Raw genomic sequence first — 5,671 nt, 5'->3', positions numbered from 1 at the left:
ACCTCTGACGATAAGGTCTTTAGAAATAAAAGCGGGAGTAGACCCTTCAGCCCATAGATGATCTTCTGCCATTCAATACCATAATGGTGATCTGAACATGGCTGCATTCCAATTTTCTGCCATACAACAGTAAGTCTTCACTCCCCCGTAAATGAAAAGTCAGTCTAAACCAGCCTTGAATATCTTCAATGACCCAGACTCCACTGACTTCTGGGTAAGTGAATTCTAAATGCGATGGAACTTTCAAGAGAAGAACTTTCTCCACATCACCATTTTAATTGGAGATCATTTATTCATAAGCGGTGGAGAATGTGCACAGAGATCTATGGCTGTGGTTGATCACTGAGCTGGGCAGGGAGTGGACCATGAAATGAATGTTAGGAATTGGCAAAGTTCTTCAAATTGATTCACTAGAACCACTGCAAAAATGTGGAGTTTGGCAAGAAGGCAGAGTTCAAGGGTATGCGTCCTTGACCAGATTAGGATCAGAGCTGTGGCATTCGGTATGCCTGTAGGTTGCGGTGGAAGGAAGTGGGTCACTTGGTAAGGAGAACAGTATGGAGATTGAGTGTCGAAGTGAGGAAGGCTGGATTAAGGTTGTGGAAGCAAAGTGTGAGAGCAGCCAATATATCAGAGGTGATCGACAGCAGGTTGCTGATGGCTTGGATACAAGGAGAGGATGCTGATTTCCGGGCCGGCTAGGGCACCAATGTGGGCTTAGCCTGCGGCAGCAAGTTGAAGGCTCTCCCTTCTTGTTACTTGGATGAGGGCGTTTCTGGCGAGGCTGGGATTTGTTATCCATCTCTTGTTTGCCTTGAGAACGTGGTGGAGAGCCACCTTCTTGAAACACTGGGCTACATCTGCTTTTGGCACACCCGCAGTGCAATTAGAAAGGAAGTTCCAGGATTTTGACCCAGTAACAGTGAAGAAATTGTGACGTCGTTCCAACTCAGGATGTGTATGGCTTGGAGGAAACTTGCAGGTGTCCATGTTTCCATGCGTCTGGCCCACTTATCCTTTTAGGTGTGAGAGGTCGCGTGCTAGAAAACGAGCTGTCGAAGTAAATTTAGTAACTTCCTGCATTGTGATATTGTGTATGGTACACACGGCAGCCACTGTGTGCTGGTAGTGGAAGGGGTTAAGTGTTCACGTGGTGCATCAGGTGCACATCAGGTGAGTTCACTTGCTTGGATCTTCCTGAGGCGCTTGCGTTTTGCTGGAAGCGGCAGAGATGCAGGAAAACGAAGAGCATTCCATTATTTCTGACTTATGCCTTGTAGATTGCGAACGTAAGAGGCAGTGGATGATTTATCTGTTGCATAAATTCCAGCGTCTGGTCTTTTCTTGGAGCAACAATATTTATCTGGCTGGCACAATTACATTTCTGATCAAAGGAAATGCTTAGGATGTTGATAATGTGGTAACTGTGAAGTGACTACGATGACGAATATCAAGGGGAGGTGGTTAGTTTCTCACTTGTTGCACTTGGCTATTTCCTGGCTAATGTGTGATGTGATTTTTAATGTCCTTTTATGAGCACAAGCCTGATGCAAACAATACAAAAACTGTGGTGTTTTTAGTTGGTAGTGAACGAAGACAGGTTCAGCTTGTCTGTCATTCATCCAGAGTAAGTTTCGTCCCATCCTGGCTTCAATGTTTGACCGAATAATTGAAAGTAGCAAATTACAGATAGATGGAGGAAGTATAAACTGTCATTGATCTACTTGCTGAAACCAGCCACGACTTCATGATTGGCTGTGATAATATCGAAAAGATACATTGTAATGATCAGGAAAACAAGGACAATGCGCAGGGTTGTATCATATTTGGACAAGAGGAGGGGTGATTAGATCTGATACAGGCTCGTTTACTCCCCGTCAATACTTAGTTACATATTGTAAAGGGGAGGACACAATATGGAGAGTTATGCTGCTATCCATCGAACCATGGGGATTGCAAACCTTACTCTGGGGAATTAGATGAACCATCTCTTCCCACTATTTGGCAGTACATCATAATAACATGGGAATTGCGGTGGTGCATGTCGGGGTAATGGGAGGGCTATCATAACCTTCCTGTTGATGGATCTGTAGCTTGTGGTCCAGTTGGTCGGTGATTGAGAAAGCCGTTAACAGCACAGCTCTGGCTAAGTGTTCTGAATGTGATTGACAACAGATTGAAGGAGTTCCATGGAAAGTAAGTAATATAATTCCCACCCCAGGAATTCGTTATATCTTCTGGGTTACCTAAAAACAGCAACAAGAAATCTCTACCCCCGATGACTTGCCAGTTGGCTGTAAAGACAAAGCTGCCGCAGATTTCACATTCATGTCAAACAGAAATCAAACACACGGACTCTCTGGTGAATCAGATTCAATCCTTTGTAAATACAAACATTTTCCTGTTTCAATAATTTCGTTTCCGTTCTCGGGATGATCTATTTGTCCCCTACATCCTCGTTTTACATTTTGTTCACAAATATATATGTGATTTTATGTTCAATTTCGCACAATATCAGGATGGATCAGTTCCACACTTACTAACTTGACATTCAACAACACCCCAAAAAAATCTTCAAGGCAAATCTGACAACTAAAGCATGTCCACGTCCTTCTACCTCTCCCTCACATGAGTTGCAGTCATTGCAGATTTTTACTTTGCGGTGAGTAGGTTCCTTGTTGGTTTGAATTACCCTGAGAGAGGGATTCCTAGACTCATAGAATATTTCGTTCACCTGCCCTCCACGGCCTGAAGTCAGGCAAATCCCTCGCCCTGTCAGAGATCAACAAAGGAGCATGAAACATCCCAGTTACAAGATCTGATCCTGGGAAGGCACAAAATGGAGGTCCATTATTTACCAAATTTGGCAAACATGTCTCTGACAAAGGACAAAGCAGGAACTAGTCTCACTTTCCCATAGCTTTATTCACAATGCTCCATACAGCATAAGTGCAGACTACATTTCCCATCTCCAGCCCAGCTCCCCCGGACCCCTCTCCAGGCGTAAACTGGTTATTCCAGACGTACCCTGATCTTTCCACAATTAGTATCAGCTGCTCTTCATCACAAGTAGACCATGCAGCTATACATGCTCAATTAACAAATCATTTGCAACATTGGCTCATTAGCAGCATTTTATTACCAGTCCATCAATGTGTCCATTGTACTTTATCCTTTTTCTTGTGATTCTTGTTCGAATATACATGCTACATGTGAGCATTTCAGCTCCTGTTTGAAGACCAAAACTGCTCTTCACATGTCCTGCATTGCATGAATGCACATCCACTGGACTGTTCATTCAAAACTCACCATGAAATCTAACACTATCGCACTCACTCACACAGCGACATACACAAACACACTGAAGGAAAGTACAGCTGAAAAGAATAGTGCACTTTTAAAATTTATAAGCAAAATAATAGTTCATAATTCAAATGGCTCGTTCTCGAAAAGACACATTGCAGACTTTATATACAACCCCCACCAACCATTTCTGCCTTTCAGCGCTTCTCAGCTCTACTCATACATATTCCACATCGTCAGAGCTAATAACCTTCCTGATTATTGCATTAAAAACCTCTTTAACCAACAATGCAACTCCAATGCCTTTTGCTTTTTATCTGTCCTTCCAAAATACAGAATAGCCCTGGATGTTCATTTCCCATCCTTGATCACCTTGCAGCCATGTCTCCATAATCCCGACTGTATCATACTCGTTTATATCTATTTGAGCAATTAATTCATCCACTTTATTGTGAATGCTCCACGCGTTAAGGCACACAGCCTTAGAGATAGTGGAGCAGATACGTAGGCAAATCTCAGGCAGGTGTAACACTGAAAGGGCTACAGTAGGGGAGTTAATGTGCCCCCAATATTAACTGGGATATTCTTTGTGCAAAAGGCTGAATGGGGGTGGATTTCTTAAAATGCATATAGGACAGTTTTTTGAGCCAGTACATAGAACGTCGGACAAGACAAAGGGCAGTCCTGGACCTAATCCTAGGGAATGAAGCTGGACAAGTAAGAGAAATATCAGTGGGGGAGCATTTCGTGCTTAGTGGTCATAAATCTGTAAGATTTATGGTAGCTATGGAAAAGGGCCAGGAGGGACCGGAAATGAAAGTACTGAATTGGGGGAAGGCCAATATCAATATGAAAAACAGGATCTGGCTAAAGTGGACTGGGAGCACCTACTTGAAGGAAAGTCTACATCAGGCCATTGGGAGTCATTCAAGGGGGAAATAGTGAGAGTTCAGAGCCAGCATGTACCCGTAAAGGTGAAGGGTATGTCTAACAAGCCCAGGGAACTCTGCATGTCAAAGGATCTCGAGGATCGGATCAGGAAAAAGGATGGCCTTATGGCCTATTTCGAGCGCTGAAAACAGTGGAGGCCATAGAGGAGAATAGAAACATAGAAAATAGGAGCAGGAGTAGGCTATTCTGCCCCTCGAGCCTGCAGAATGTGCAGGGAAAGGAAAGGCCCAAGGCGTTTTATAAGTATATTAAGGGCGAGAGGATAACTAGGGAACGAGTAGGGTCCATTAGGGACCAAAGTGTCAATCTGTGTGTCGAGCCGGAGGACATAGGTACGGTTTTAAGTGATTAGTTTTTATCTGCTTTGACGATGGAGAAGGAGGATGTAGGCATAGAGATCAGGCAGGGGGATTGTGATATACTTGTACAAATTAGCATTGAAACGGAGGAAGTATTAGCTGTTTTAGTGGGATTTAACGTGGATAAATCCCCAGGCCCAGACGAGATGCATCCCAGGCTGTGAAATAATGCAAGAGAGGAGATAGCAGGGCCCCTGACTCAAATTTTAAAATCCTCTCTGTAAACAGGAGAGTTACCAGAGGACTGGAGGCCACTGAATGTGGTACCATTATTCAAGAAGGGGAGCAGGGATCTAACAGATAATTGCATCAGTGGTATGGAAACTATTGGGAAAAACATTCTGAGGGTCAGGATTAATCTTCACTTGGAGAGGCAGTGATTAATCAGCGATAATCGGCATGGCTTTGTCAGGGGAAGATCCTGTCTAACAAACTTGATTGAAATTTTTCGAGGAGGTGACTAGAAGGTGACATGAACTTCAGTAACGCTTTTGCTAAGGCCCCGCATGGTAGATTGGTTAAGAAGGTAAGAGCCCATGGGATCCAGGGTAATTTTGCAAATTGGATCCAAATTTTGCTTAGTGGCAGGAGGTAGAGGCTGATGGCCGAGGGTTTGTTTTTGGGGGTGCAGACGTGTGACCAGTGGTGTACCGCAGGGATCTGTGCTGGGACCCTTGCTGTTTGTAGTGTACATTAATGATTCAGACGTGAATATAGGAAGTATGATTAGTAAGCTTGCAGATGGCACTAAAATTGATGATATTGTAAATAGTGAAGGAGAAAAGCCTTTGATTACAGGACGATATAGATGTGCTGGTGAGATGGGCAGAGCAGTGGCAAATGGAGTTTAACCCTGAAAAGGTGATGCATAGGAGGGCTAACAAGGCAAGTAAATATAAAATGGATGGTAGGACCCTTGGAAATAGAGGGTCAGAGGGACCTTGGTGTACTTGTCCATAGATCATTGAAGGCAGCAGCAAAGGTAGATAAGGTGGTTAGGAAGGCACATGGGATACTTGCCTTTTTTAGCTGAAGCATAGAATATAACAGCAGGGAGG

Source organism: Heterodontus francisci, unplaced genomic scaffold (assembly GCF_036365525.1).
Source record: "Heterodontus francisci isolate sHetFra1 unplaced genomic scaffold, sHetFra1.hap1 HAP1_SCAFFOLD_64, whole genome shotgun sequence".
In the NCBI taxonomy this organism is placed as follows: domain Eukaryota; kingdom Metazoa; phylum Chordata; class Chondrichthyes; order Heterodontiformes; family Heterodontidae; genus Heterodontus; species Heterodontus francisci.
Note: the sequence above shows the minus strand (reverse complement) of the source record.